The sequence below is a fragment of the Helianthus annuus genome, chromosome 5 (assembly GCF_002127325.2).
Source record: "Helianthus annuus cultivar XRQ/B chromosome 5, HanXRQr2.0-SUNRISE, whole genome shotgun sequence".
In the NCBI taxonomy this organism is placed as follows: Eukaryota; Viridiplantae; Streptophyta; class Magnoliopsida; order Asterales; family Asteraceae; genus Helianthus; species Helianthus annuus.
In genome coordinates this window covers 157173707-157189791 of record NC_035437.2, presented here as the reverse complement: position 1 = coordinate 157189791, position 16085 = coordinate 157173707, and the positions used below count along the sequence as shown (strand labels likewise).

Sequence of the window (16085 nt, the reverse complement as noted above, 5' to 3'; positions counted from 1 at the left end):
GGGCGAGTTTTGTAATTTACTAATTTTATGGATTGCCAAATTTGACTTAGGGTACAAGCAGCACCTCCCGGGTGTCTAGGGCTGGCAATTCCTGACATGTTAGATTTAACTACACGCACTCTACCAACGCAAGTTACAGCGAGCAAATGCGTTGACCGGCTCTCAATTTCTCCGATTATATCACGTGTATTAGCGGTTGACGATGGTGCATCGGCGGTGGAAGATCCGTTACATGATTCCCGGTGAGAATCTATCCGCATGAGAGAATGATAAAACTCCACTACCTTCAGTGGAAGATTAGCCATAACCACATAAAAATACAAAGAAAGAATAATAATTAGACAAATAGAAATCTACATAGTCTTATAAGACAAAAAAGTACTTATCTACCGGACATTATGGTAATAATCTGACAAAATAGGCTCGTCTTCATTTTTTGAAACCATTATGTGTGCCTTTAAGTTCTTCTTTCTCGTAGCTAAAATCTTTACTATTATCACTACTAATTATGGAAGTCCTTTTTAAGAAGACAAAGAATAATGTCCTTGTTTAGTGTTGCAGGTGTTTGATGATGTGCCATTTCAGTATTTTGAAAGATTTGTTCATCATCATCATCCATGCCTTCATTTACGCATGGAAAACATGACTTGGCGTCATACACGAGTCATTAACATCTAAAATGACTGGTAATAACCTATAGTGACTCATTGTAAACAACTCATTAATCCTTAATACGGCTTCTCAATACACACGAACAAGGACTTAATGGATTAAATCAAAAAAAGGTATTAACACCAAAAATGATTTGGTGTAACCTAATGTAACAACTCATTAGCACATAATAAAGCCTATAAAGACCCAATGAAAGTAACTTAATGGACTTATTATCACACATAAGTCATTAACACTTACAATGTCTTAATAAAACCAAACACTAATCATTAACATATAATAAAGCCCATTAAGAACAACACTAATGAATTAGTATATTTATCATCAAACATAAGTCATTTTTAGGATAAACTAAGCTATTTTAGGTAGGGCTGTAAACGAACCGAACGAACACGAACAAGGCCTTGTTCGTGTTCGTTCGTTAAGGAAATAAATGTGTTCACGAACGGTTCATGAACTCTTACCGAACGAGATTTTATGTTCGTGTTCGTTCATTAAGGAAATGAGCATGTTCATGAACGGTTCACGAACACAGACGAACAAAATAAATTTGGCGAAAGCGACGAAGGATAAAGATAGATGGCCCAGGGAGTAGCACTCGAACTTAAATCCCTTATTGTGGAACGGATGTCGATCGTATTCGCCGGTGTAAATAATGAGAAATAAAAGGGAAATGATGCATAAACAAGGTGAAGGTGGGTTTCCTAGTTTAATTGTTAGGGTAATAAAATAAATAAAAGTTTAATAATATAAAAAGTACAAATAAAATATAAGAAAGTACAAAGATCTTCAATTAAAACACAAACATACGAATATAAACGAATGCAAATCAATGAATGTTCACGAACACGTTCACGAACACCTTACCGAACGTTCACGAACACAATCGAACGAACGAGACCTCTGTTCATGTTCGTTCATTTAACTAATCGAACGAAATTTCTTGTTCATGTAATAAACGAACGAACATAAACGAACTTCCCGCCGAACGGTTCACGAACTGTTCGCTGAACGTTCGGTTCGTTTACAGCCCTAATTTTAGGTGTAAATGACTGAAGTTTGATGATAAGTTATATGGCCTATTAATAGTTGTTTTAGGCTACAAACTATATTTAGGTTACTCTAAGTTTTTTAGGTGTTAATAACTTTTGATTAACGATAAGTCCGCTAACCTATCGTTATTGGACGTTGTTAGGTCTTATTATGTTTTAATGAGTTGTATTATGTTACACTAACCATTATGTGTTACAACAAGTCATTAGATGTTATCGAATTATCTTTGATGATAAATATACTAATTCATTAGTATTGATCCTAATGGGATTTATTATATGTTAATGATTAGTGTTAGGTTGGGATTGCTTATTTAACTATTAAAGTGCTTTTTGTCAAAATTGTTTTTTTGACTTATGACTTATTCAAAATAAGCTTTTAAAAAAGTGTTTGAATTAGCTTTTATGGTAGGAAAAGTTAATAAGTTTTTTTTTTTAATGTTTGATTTAACTTATCTATAATCTATAATCTATATCTATAATCTATAATCTATATCTATAATCTATAATCTATCTATAATCTATAATCTATAACCTATATCTATAATCTATATCTATAATCTATAATCTATAATAATAATAATATATATAAAGCATCTCCTATGTACAAAATAGTAATTTCCATTCAATTTTTTAAGATGGTATATGAAGGGTTACCTTAAAATGCCTAATTTTTTACCATTTTGTTCCCTTTCTGCCCTTCTCACATATAATCGATAGTACAAGATTAATCAATCTAGATCTCTCTACGCCTGTTCCCTTCTCATTCAATGCCATTATCAGTTTCTTCAACTCAACCGTTCCTCTTTCAATGCAATCATCAGATTCTTGAATTCAATAGCCCTGTCCGTTTGTATAAGTCCTCCTGAGATGACGCTGGGTCAGTGATGATGGTGTTCGGATGATGGCGGTGGTAGGTTGTGGACAAAGCGAAGCCCCAACAATAATGGCTTTAGGGTTCTATCGCAAGTCAGTCAAGGGGTTATTAGGATTCGGGCAGATGAATCTTGTGGTAGACGATCCTTCTTGATTATGTTGTTTGGGGCGATGGCAGTGGTAGGTAGTGAAAAATCGAAGCCTCAACAGTGGCGGCTTTTAGGGTTCCTTCATAAGTCAGTCGGGGGCGGTTAGGATTCCGGCAGAGGAATCCTCAGATGGTGAAGTTGAGGTTTGGTAGTGACTATGGTGGTGATTGATGGTGATTACAGGTAAAATTGCTTGATTCTCTTATTGATTTTGGATTACGAACTTGTTTTTTTATCTGATGAGGCCTTGAATAAGTTTCTCCAAACACTACTAGAAAACTGTATCCTTTGTGACAGCCAAAGTTGTAGGAAATTGGTCTTATCCACAGATTTGCTACAAAAAATTTCGTGCAAAATAAAATTGTCGAAAATCACGTTAGCTACAAAACTATGACAAAATTTCCCACAAATTTTTGATAAAAATCTATCGTCACAAATGTTGCCACAAAATACCTACAAACCGTCTTTTTATGTTTTTCCTACAATTCTTCCACAATTATGCCTATTTTTGTATTTTATTTTATGATATTTTACTTTAAAATTAATAACATTAATAAGAAATATTTTCCATAATTACAAATAATTATTTTTATTTTGTGACAAAATTCCTACAAAATTATAAAACTTTCTCTTAATAGTTTGCTACAAATTTCCTACAAATAAAAAAATATATTTTTATGATAATAATAATAATAATATTTTTTATTAATAACGATAATATTAATGTTATTATATGTTTTTTTAATTTCTGACAAAATACCGACAAATAAATTCTAATTTTTCCTACAAATTTTCGACAAATAATTTCTTATTTTTCTTACAAATTTCTAACAAATAGATTTTAAATTTTCCTACAAATTTCAAACAAATAAGTTCTAATTTTTCTTACAAATTTCCCACAAATATTTTTCTTTAAATTTTCCAACAACTTTTTGACAATACACTAATTTTCGGTTTCCTACGAATTTCCGACAAATAACAAAAAAAATCTAAAAAAAAATAAATAAAAATCAGTTTTTTCAGCTAAAAATGCAGAAAATATCTAATACAATCTTGTTTACGAATTAACCAAAGATACAATAACATAAACTCAAGTTATCACATATTACAAAACTAACAATTTTTAACATATTGATCTAAATAGTACACAAAAAAACTACCTTTAACTACACGGACAATCTAATTTTCTCATAACACCTTTCAATTGTTTTTGCATTCGTTGCTTCCCTTAATCTCTTTCAGCCCGCTCACGTAGCTTTCTTTCTTCACATTCTTTCTTCACATTTGGTTTTCCAAATCTTGTCAAGCCTCCCATTCTTTATCCAGTTGTGTTTGAAAACCAACTAAAAATGATAACAAACACAATAAAGAACAAAATGCTAGAAGTTTTTATATAAAAAAAAGACAAAAAGTTAATATTTTTGGTACATGGTGCATTTTTACATCAAATAAGAAAGCAAAAGTTTCGTTCCAACTGCTAATGCATCTACATGTGATACCTAGCTAATGCTATGAAGATGCATGCAAGATAGTGCCATTTCAACTCAAATATGATAAAATATACCTGAAACTTTTATATGGGTCATTTTGGATCATTTATAAGATAGTATGGGTGGGTTTGCATAAAGTAATTTAAGTCAAAAGGAAACTTACACAATGTAGACATGTCCTCCCCAACCACTTAAGCAATCACGGTCAACTAACGATATAAGTGCTTAGGAGATGGTTTCAAACAGCTCCTCATGATCCTACATACACAATAACAAGTAGAGATTACATACTTATATAACACATTCAGTTTTAATCACCTAAATGGATAACTCAAAAGCATTTTAAACAACATATACGACTTATACGTATCTATCAATTGTGTATTATATAGAAAGAAGTCTGGATATCAAATAGAGTGTGCATCAGACTCGCAACATATAGATTATATTCATGACTGTCACTACAGTTCGGATTGTTGGTAATCATAATTGAATATGAACCATTTCTTCTTTAACATCTATCAATCAATATAATATAAGCAACCTAAATGAAAAGACGAAAGCAAATTCACTCCAACATATATAAATAAGATCTAAAATCGCTGGATAAAAACTTATTACAAAAGTCTGCATTTTAAACAGCATATCCAAATCTAAATGAAGCACTACAAATTCTTGATGCTAATATATTTGACCTTCAAAGTCAAACCATGATCCGTTTGAAAGAAATCTAAAACATTAAAATAAGTGTGAAATTGTATACAAGTCCATTTGACCTTAAAAGTCTAATTACTAGCTCTTAACTTTTTTTTGGTCATACCGAAGTAAATACAAGTCCCAAATTGATTATGTTTTAATAGGGGGCATTTTTGACCCCCTGAGGCGCGCATCAACCGTTTTTAAAACCATGACCCGAACTAATACATTTGACCCATGACCCGACCATGTTTTGACCCATGACCCGACCCGACCCGACCCGAATTCCAGGTGTCTGTTTTAACATAGTTCAATTGTTTTAACACAGTTGAAAAGTTAGAATTTATAAAAGTAAATTATTAGTATCCTAAAAAAGGGTTGTTTTGGTTTGGGTTAAAACGTGTTCGGGTCGGAATGGGTTCGGGTCAGAACATGTTCGGGTTGGAGCGGGTTTCGGGTCGGGTCAGGTTGATTTAGGAAAAGGCTTTTGTTGTTAAAAGGACTTACGACTTACACGTCGTGTGTGACAACCCAAACTTTTGAGGCCGTCCTTGAGTATTATACTTTCTTTCAATGATTCGCTCATTCCATGTCTTTGAGTATTATACTTTCGTTATACGTGTTGTATGTTGTGTAGTCGAGTGAATAAAGTGTTTGTATGTTAGTTGGGCCGTCCTTAGTGTTTAGTGGTTATTTAGTCGGGCCAAGCTTGTAACGGGCCACACAAACACAACTATACCCAAGTGAATACATGGCTCCCAATCCGCAATGTTGGGGCCAACTTGGGCTGTTTCTATCTTGATTAGTGATGCACCCCAACCCACTCGGACCACACCAATCGAATCAGGCCGAGGCCCATCTTGTTATGCGTATAATATAAGGATTAAGGGGGGTATTGTTACGTGATGGTTGCAAACTAGTAAACCCTAAGATTTTAATTCTCTTCTTCCTCTGATCGGTGGCAGAAGTTCTTTCATGGCTATCGTCTCGTGGTCTAGGTATTGTCACACATCTATTACTCAATTAGTTATCATGTTTGTTTAATGAGTTTGCAAGGTGCTAAACGAATTAGTGCATTACTCGTGACATATGTTCTGATATGATTTGTGAAGCACATAATTAATCTTTGTAACCCAATTAGTTTAGTTGGTAGATATGATCTCATGCTAGTAATCGGTAAGTGGGTTTATTGTATTGAGTGTGACTGGATATCATCATGAAGTTGAGAATGAATATATGTGTTGATTGATTTTGATGTACTGATCTGCTAGAGTAGGTGTATTTTATAATTGTTCGAAACCACTAAGTGTATTCGGTCCAATTAGAATGATCAACAATTCAAAAAAAAAAAAAAAAAAAAAAGAAGTCAAGCCAATCAATTTTATGTCAGTGGTAATTTTGGTCCAATACATTTAGGGGTAAGTGGGCTTACAAGTTAATATAATAAACCTTTATTAAAAGTGGCGGCTATGTATTAATCGAATATGAATGCCATTGTTAGTCTAGGGTATGTTGGGTAATTATTAGTCTTGTTTGTCCCTTATGGATACTTGTTGATGTATAGATGTATATGTGTGGGTTTTAAGTTGTTAAAATTATGATTCTTTGCATGAGCTCTGTGGCTTTGAGTTAAGTAAGTTTCAAAAATAAATTGATGATACTGATGTGGTTTAAGGTGGGTGGTTCGGTTTAAACCTTGGGGGTACAAATATTATAGTAATGCTATTCTGTGACGAGGTATGCATGGGGGATAGTGTTGAAACTGAATTGCTTATCATATGGAAACAAATAACGAATCACACACATTTAGTTGGGCCTTGCATCACTTAACTGGGCTGCATAGTTCATGAGGTTCACATAAACAAGAAAGGGCCGCACACTCAAATCAGTCTACTAGTTTTGGGCTACACATTCTGGATGAAACATACAATTGAATCACACACTTCCTTGGGTTATGGGTGAGGTTGGACTGGGTAATCTGAGGGTTGCACGAGACCATGAATAGTGGCTCAGTTATGCATATGTGAAGAAAATATATGAACTATCTAGCCGAATACATGAAGTAGGAGAATGTGATACGATTTCGTATTTGGCTCAAATGTTAAGACGTGTGATGAATGTGGTATATGCTATGAACAAGTGTGTGGCATGCTAAATTGCTATTAATTGCATGACTAACTGCTATTTATTTCATGATATGATGTGTGTGCTATTTATGAAATATGAAAAAGGAATATGTGTGAGTATTACGAAACTGATTAGTAATGGAAATTATGCTAGGATTGGTTGAATCAACTTGAACACGTATTTAGTCTTACCGAGCAAATCAAAGGTGAGTTCACTGCACTTTTCTCAAGCATGCGTCCCGGTGGTTTGGGACAACTGGTAAACATTTGGAAGGGAAACATTGGGTAAATAACTTAATCGGTTTTGGTTATTGCCTGGAGGGCAATGGGGGTGATTAGTTGATAGCGCTATTAGGTACTAATTATCTGGGTTTCACTATGGTTGTTTAGAGGCACACTCCTCGGTTACGTAAGGGCGGTTCCCCTAGGGTAACTAACCGGACAACATAGTGGGTTGCTTAGAGGCACACTCCTCGGTTACGTAAGGGCGTAGTCCCTAGGGTAATTTAACTTGAGCAACATCGTAACATATCATTGAATCGTATTAACACATATCTGGTAACACTACGCGTAATAACACTTTGAACTCACCAGCGTAGTCTGACACACTTGTTTGCATGCTTGTAGGTAGTTAACCTTGGAACATGGACTTGCTATCTGGGAGTGCTGGAGTGGTCATGGATCGAGACTCTTGGGTGACTTATAAACGTTACATTGATTTTGAATGTTATCATGAAACTATTACTAAACGAATTAATACATGCTTCCGCTACACAACTTTTGAGAATTGATAACATGTGGACATTTTATATTAGTAGTTAATGCCACGATGTATTTAATATCTATCATTGGTTCAATGTAATTGGTGGCTCGAACTCTGATGCATAACACGCCTCGCGGGGTTTCCGCAGGTGGAATTTTGGGGGTGTTACAGTTGGTATCAGAGCCACTGGTTATAGTGAACTAGGTTTTAAAACGTTTTATAAAACCAGACTATAACCGAACAACTTCGAAAATCGATCATGACACTCAGCTCCAGATTGCAAGGTTCGTTTCTCTCTCACTTTATACATTACTTGTTTAACAGTCACACACTCACAACGTATATGCACTGAAACGTTTAACACCATAGTGACTTGATAGTATGACATTGCTCTTTGACTCATGTAAACCATAGAACTGTGATACCATCTGTTGTGTCGTTTGAACGGGGGAAACTTCGAGCGTAAGCTAAGAGGCACTGAGATAAGCATGCAAATTGCCTTATTATTATGGGTGCACACTTAATAATAACGCGGGGTGCATGCGAGTCCCAGTGAGGCTTATCGAGCGTGAGGAGGGTTCTGCCTTACTATGTGTGAACTTGGTAGTACGTAAATATCAGTATGATACTTGACTCCTATCTCGTTTCGATTCCTAAATCGGTTTATTCCCAACTATAGAACATGAGTGGACGAGGACACGGACGTGGTAACATCACCATGACTCAGGCTGAGTTGACTGATCTAATCAATACTCGCGTGGCTGAGGCTTTAGCAGCCTATCAAGCTGGTCAACAAGCGCAACCTCAACCTAACCAGCCTGCGTGTACATTCAAAATGTTTATGGACTGTAAGCCACAGACCTTCACCGGGACTGAAGGGGCTGTGGGACTTCTAAGATGGTTCGAGAAAGCGGAGTCTGTGTTCGCTATCTGTAACTGTCCCGCTGGGGACAGGGTGAAATATGCTGCGGGTACCTTGGCTGATGGTGCCCTAACGTGGTGGAACGCTCAGGTACAGTTGTTGGGCATCGAGGCAGCGAATGCCACAACTTGGGAAGATTTTAAAGAACTGATCAGGGAGGAGTACTGTCCTCGGGACGAGGTCCAGAAATTGGAAAACGAATACTATAACTTGAAGATGGTTGGATCTGAAGTCGAAGCGTATGTGAAGCGATCGTATAAACTGGCCGGCATGTGCCCAAACTTATCCCGACCTATGTCCCGGAGGATTGAGTTATTCATCAAAGGGTTGCCTTCGCGTGTGAAGAGCTTGGTCACTGCAGCCCATCTCAATGATTTGACACAGATCGTTCGTCTGACTCACAAGATTGTGGATCAAGAGGTGGAAAGCGATTCGTTACCTCCGCGTATTTCGGCCGCTACTGCTGCTACACCCACTGCCACTGCGTCCACTAATGATAACAAGCGAAAGTGGAGTGATTATGACAAAGCATCTGGTGCTGGCCAGACCCGGAAAAGGCCAGACAGCAGCAGTCGCAACATCAGCCAGTCGTCTTCTGTCAATCCAGGCCAGGGAAGCGACCACAGCCAGGGTCCGTATGCAGGGAGGAAGCCACGATGCAACAGGTGTGGCTATCATCATTGGGGGCCGTGTGGTCGGACGTGTAACAAATGTGGTAAGGCAGGCCATGAGGCCAGGGATTGTAGGGCCTCACAACCCAAACACCAGCAGCAACAGAACCAGCAAAACCAAGGACAACAGGGGCAACCACCCCAGCAGAACCAGGGCTTCAGGAAGGGGTGCTATCAGTGTGGTGATGAGGGTCACTTTAAACGGGATTGCCCTCAGTTAAACCAGAACGCCAACAAACAACAACCGCCATAATAACGACAATGCTGGAAGCAACAACAATGGCAACGAGGCAAGAGGTCGAGCTTTCGTGTTAGGACAAGGGGGCGCGATGAACGATATTTGAACTTATAACTTATTTTGGGTTTTCATTTTTTTTATGCTTTCGCTACTCCAACAAAGTTTGGTTTGAACATCAATCGTATTGGGTTTTATGAATTATTTTAACTACTATACTTTATGTTTGATGTGATGGATGGTTTGATATTATTGAACGCACCTGCCGAATTTATGGACCGTATGAACAGGGCGTGCAAACCCTAACTAGACAAGTTCTCCATTGTCTTCATCGACGACATTTCCAATCTACTCCAAGAGTCAGGAGGAACACGAGCAGCATCTACGCCTTATTTTGAAACTTCTTCAGAAGAAACAGCTGTGCGCTAAGTTTTTGAAATGCAACTTCTGGCTTCGTGAAGACTACTTTCTAGGCCACGTAGTGAACAAGGATGGGATCCATGTCAACCCATCCAAGGTGGGCTCGATCAGGAACTGACCTGCACCACGTACGCCAATGGAGATACGCCAATTCTTGGGTTTGGCAGGTTACTACGGACGGTATATCAAGGATTTCTCGAAGATTGCGCAGCCACTTATACTACTGACACGGAAGGGTGTCACCTACCGTGGGGAGATCCCCAGGAGACTGCTTTTCAGCACCTGAAGGATAGGCTTTGCGGCGCACCTATTCTCTCATTGCCAGAGGGCACGGACGATTTCGTAGAATATTGTGACGCATCCATCCAAGGTCTTGGATGTGTGTTAACGTAGCGCGACAAGGTCATTGCTTACGAGGTCCATGAACGGAACTACACGACACACGATTTAGAGCTGGGAGCTGCAGTTTTTGCGCTTAGGATATGGCAACACTACCTGTACGGTACCCGGTGCACGATTACACCGATCACAGGAGTCTCGAGTATACTCTTAAGCAGAAGGATTCAAACATGCGTCAACGACGATAGGTTGAACTACGGAACGATTACGAAAGCACTATCAAGTACCATCCAGGCAAGGCCAATGTTGTGGCTGACGCCCTCTGTCGGAAGGACACTTTACCTTGGCGCGTGCGAGTGCTACAGCCTACGATTCAGCCTAGCCTTCCAACACAAATACGAAATGCTCAGATAGAAGCATTGAAACCCGAAAGTGTCAAAGCTGAAGTCATACGTGGCCCACGACAGCGATTAGAACAGAAGGCAGACGGCGCTTACTACATAACCGGACGCATTTGGGTCCCATTCTTTGGCAACTTACTTTACGACGCGTGAGACATTCGGATTACTGGAACAACGGTGACTTGGCTCACAAACTCAGGCTAATTGATGAAATGGAATAACTATCGTAATGGTATGTATGCTTCAGGTTTAAGGCAGTGGTTGCCTGATGAAACCCTGGTAATACTCTTGCTGGAATTTGAGGCCATCAGATCAGTTGTATATACCTGAGAACCTATCGAAAGCATGGACTAAGAGGTCAAGGTCCGCTAGCATGAGTCATATGACAATCGTGAGAGCTTGTTAAGCTTCGTTGCGTGGACTGAAGTTCACATAGGAACAAAAGAATATGTTAAAACTTCAATGTTCTCAAATTGTTCAAAGGATTGAACCAACTCTTGATATCATTGGCGAATTTCGGGACGAAATTCCCTTTTAAGTTGGGGATAATGTGGCACTTGAGCAAAATCCACAGCAATCTTGACTTCTCACTTCATTTCCCTGTGCTTACTTATCAAATTTCGGGACGAAATTTCTTTCAAGTTGGGGATGATGTGACAACCCAAACTTTTGAGGCCGTCCTTGAGTATTATACTTTCTTTCAATGATTCGCTCATTCCATGTCTTTGAGTATTATACTTTCGTTATACGTGTTGTATGTTGTGTAGTCGAGTGAATAAAGTGTTTGTATGTTAGTTGGGCCGTCCTTAGTGTTTAGTGGTTATTTAGTCGGGCCAAGCTTGTAACGGGCCACACAAACACAACTATACCCAAGTGAATACATGGCTCCCAATCCGCAATGTTGGGGCCAACTTGGGCTGTTTCTATCTTGATTAGTGATGCACCCCAACCCACTCGGACCACACCAATCGAATCAGGCCGAGGCCCATCTTGTTATGCGTATAATATAAGGATTAAGGGGGGTATTGTTACGTGATGGTTGCAAACTAGTAAACCCTAAGATTTTAATTCTCTTCTTCCTCTGATCGGTGGCAGAAGTTCTTTCATGGCTATCGTCTCGTGGTCTAGGTATTGTCACACATCTATTACTCAATTAGTTATCATGTTTGTTTAATGAGTTTGCAAGGTGCTAAACGAATTAGTGCATTACTCGTGACATATGTTCTGATATGATTTGTGAAGCACATAATTAATCTTTGTAACCCAATTAGTTTAGTTGGTAGATATGATCTCATGCTAGTAATCGGTAAGTGGGTTTATTGTATTGAGTGTGACTGGATATCATCATGAAGTTGAGAATGAATATATGTGTTGATTGATTTTGATGTACTGATCTGCTAGAGTAGGTGTATTTTATAATTGTTCGAAACCACTAAGTGTATTCGGTCCAATTAGAATGATCAACAATTCAAAAAAAAAAAAAAAAAAAAAAGAAGTCAAGCCAATCAATTTTATGTCAGTGGTAATTTTGGTCCAATACATTTAGGGGTAAGTGGGCTTACAAGTTAATATAATAAACCTTTATTAAAAGTGGCGGCTATGTATTAATCGAATATGAATGCCATTGTTAGTCTAGGGTATGTTGGGTAATTATTAGTCTTGTTTGTCCCTTATGGATACTTGTTGATGTATAGATGTATATGTGTGGGTTTTAAGTTGTTAAAATTATGATTCTTTGCATGAGCTCTGTGGCTTTGAGTTAAGTAAGTTTCAAAAATAAATTGATGATACTGATGTGGTTTAAGGTGGGTGGTTCGGTTTAAACCTTGGGGGTACAAATATTATAGTAATGCTATTCTGTGACGAGGTATGCATGGGGGATAGTGTTGAAACTGAATTGCTTATCATATGGAAACAAATAACGAATCACACACATTTAGTTGGGCCTTGCATCACTTAACTGGGCTGCATAGTTCATGAGGTTCACATAAACAAGAAAGGGCCGCACACTCAAATCAGTCTACTAGTTTTGGGCTACACATTCTGGATGAAACATACAATTGAATCACACACTTCCTTGGGTTATGGGTGAGGTTGGACTGGGTAATCTGAGGGTTGCACGAGACCATGAATAGTGGCTCAGTTATGCATATGTGAAGAAAATATATGAACTATCTAGCCGAATACATGAAGTAGGAGAATGTGATACGATTTCGTATTTGGCTCAAATGTTAAGACGTGTGATGAATGTGGTATATGCTATGAACAAGTGTGTGGCATGCTAAATTGCTATTAATTGCATGACTAACTGCTATTTATTTCATGATATGATGTGTGTGCTATTTATGAAATATGAAAAAGGAATATGTGTGAGTATTACGAAACTGATTAGTAATGGAAATTATGCTAGGATTGGTTGAATCAACTTGAACACGTATTTAGTCTTACCGAGCAAATCAAAGGTGAGTTCACTGCACTTTTCTCAAGCATGCGTCCCGGTGGTTTGGGACAACTGGTAAACATTTGGAAGGGAAACATTGGGTAAATAACTTAATCGGTTTTGGTTATTGCCTGGAGGGCAATGGGGGTGATTAGTTGATAGCGCTATTAGGTACTAATTATCTGGGTTTCACTATGGTTGTTTAGAGGCACACTCCTCGGTTACGTAAGGGCGGTTCCCCTAGGGTAACTAACCGGACAACATAGTGGGTTGCTTAGAGGCACACTCCTCGGTTACGTAAGGGCGTAGTCCCTAGGGTAATTTAACTTGAGCAACATCGTAACATATCATTGAATCGTATTAACACATATCTGGTAACACTACGCGTAATAACACTTTGAACTCACCAGCGTAGTCTGACACACTTGTTTGCATGCTTGTAGGTAGTTAACCTTGGAACATGGACTTGCTATCTGGGAGTGCTGGAGTGGTCATGGATCGAGACTCTTGGGTGACTTATAAACGTTACATTGATTTTGAATGTTATCATGAAACTATTACTAAACGAATTAATACATGCTTCCGCTACACAACTTTTGAGAATTGATAACATGTGGACATTTTATATTAGTAGTTAATGCCACGATGTATTTAATATCTATCATTGGTTCAATGTAATTGGTGGCTCGAACTCTGATGCATAACACGCCTCGCGGGGTTTCCGCAGGTGGAATTTTGGGGGTGTTACATCGTGTGTGTCGTTGTTAAAAGTATTAGGTGAGGTCGGCCCAATTATCTAAAATATATCTCATTCCTATTTATTCGCATATAACCCAATTACATATATGGTACCAAAGACATAGTTGTATTCTTAATTTTTTATAATAATCGATCTATCGGTTGTCATCAATCTGTGCAAGTTTAACTAGTGACATGCTTAGACACAACATCTAAAAGAATAATGATCACACATTCTAGAGCATACTTACTAGAAAACCAAAACTATAATATTTTCGAACTCTTTTAATTCATCATATATGTTACTTTAAAGTTTACAATTAGCTTAATCTTGTGCACAAAAGAAGTAATCAGTTTTAACCTTTTATAGTTGCATACGTTAATTAACATTATTATACAATAGCTTAATCAAATTCATCACATTAATTAACATTATTATACAATAGATCCAAAGTCCCACAATACACAGAATACGAAACCCTTAACTGAGCCAAAATTCAAAGCAACAACAACAATTTTTTTCTCATATATAAGACAAACAAATCATTAAATCAATTCAAATAAGACATAAATCACAGATGCATATAAACTTACAGTGAGATCAGGCAAGTAATCAGCGAAGAGAGAGGGCTTTGGGGGAAAATTCAGTGGTGATGGAGAGAGAGATGTACCATGGTGGAGAGAGCCGGTGATGGTGGTTCATCGTTGGGGTGGGTAATCTTGGTAGGTGGCGGTCGGCGTTGGTGGGCAGCCGCGCGCACAGAGGGAACGACCCAAAAAAAGTGATGGTATGGAGAGAAAGTTAGGGATTTGGGGGAGAAACTAAACCTAATGAAAATTGTGGAGGGAAGTACAAAATATTTGACAATTTGATGGGGGGAACTAATGAAATTCAGGAGGGAAGTTCAATTAACTTTTGAGATTTTTGGAAGTTAAAAGTCTCTTTTCAATCACCTACAATTTTGTCACAAAATATTTAATAATAATTAGTGGGTTACATCCGCGCTTCGCAGTGGGACGACATGATTTTTAACTTTTAAATAGCAAGCATCCGGTCAATATTGGTTCGGTTTATTACGGTATGACCAATAGGATATCTAGACATTTTTACATCGATTGTAACTAATATCAATACGGATATCGTCGTTCGGTCGATATTGGTTCGTTTCGTTATCTACACAATTAGTTAACCAATAATATGAAGTATGTGATTTTTTTGTTATGTGTATAGGTTTCTTATTTTGTTTTTTCAAAAAAAAAACATATTCTTATCTTAGTTCCTCTAAAAAATTAAAATAAAATATATTCCACATCAACGTCAACTCAGCAAGTAGCTCCATTATTAACTGTCTTGCACTGAGATAAAGCTCGTGTCATCATTGCTTAACTATTAATATTTTTTAAGTTAGATTTATATTAAAGTTAAACAAGTAGAATAAATATATGAATTTTAAATTCAAACACGACACATTGCACTAAAAATATATTATTGCTACTCGTTATTACGTAACCATTTTCATTTTATTTTTATTATTATTTTTTTAGGAAAATCGGGTTATACGCGAACCCCTTGGAAGAGTTATAGTGTTGTTTGTTAATATCTTATTATATGGTATCATATAATATCGCATCCTGTTGTATCTTAGTTATAGTATGATATAGCCTAGTATAATAAAGTCTAATATAGTATGGTATGGTATGGTATGGTATCGTATCGTATCCTATAGTATAGTATCGTAGCTTGGTATCGTATTGTATAGTATCGTATAGTATAGTATAGTATTGTATAGTAATATAGTGTCGTGTGCAGTGCAGTACAGTGTAGTATCGTACAGTACCGTATCGTACCATACCGTATCATATCGTATCTTACCGTATCGTACCGTACCGTATCGTATCGTATCTTACCGTATCGTATCGTATAGTATAGTATAATATAGTAGGGTATCGTATCGTATAGTACAGTGTAATAGGGTGTCGTAGGGTGTCGTATAGTGTCGTATCGTATAGTATAGTATAGTATAGTATAGTATAGTATAGTATAGTATATAGTAAGTATAGTATAGTATAGTATAGTATAGTATAGTATAGTATA

At 37.4% G+C, this 16085-nt stretch overlaps 1 long non-coding RNA gene across 1 annotated transcript; it reads right to left on the bottom strand.

Annotated features, from left to right (window-relative positions):
• Window positions 1-3792: 3792 nt before the first annotated feature.
• Window positions 3793-14900, bottom strand: LOC110941611. Its single transcript, XR_002594198.2, has 3 exons — window positions 14585-14900; window positions 4403-4497; window positions 3793-4092 (listed from the first exon to the last, which is right to left on the bottom strand). It is a non-coding gene; the product is annotated as an uncharacterized LOC110941611 (long non-coding RNA).
• Window positions 14901-16085: the final 1185 nt, after the last annotated feature.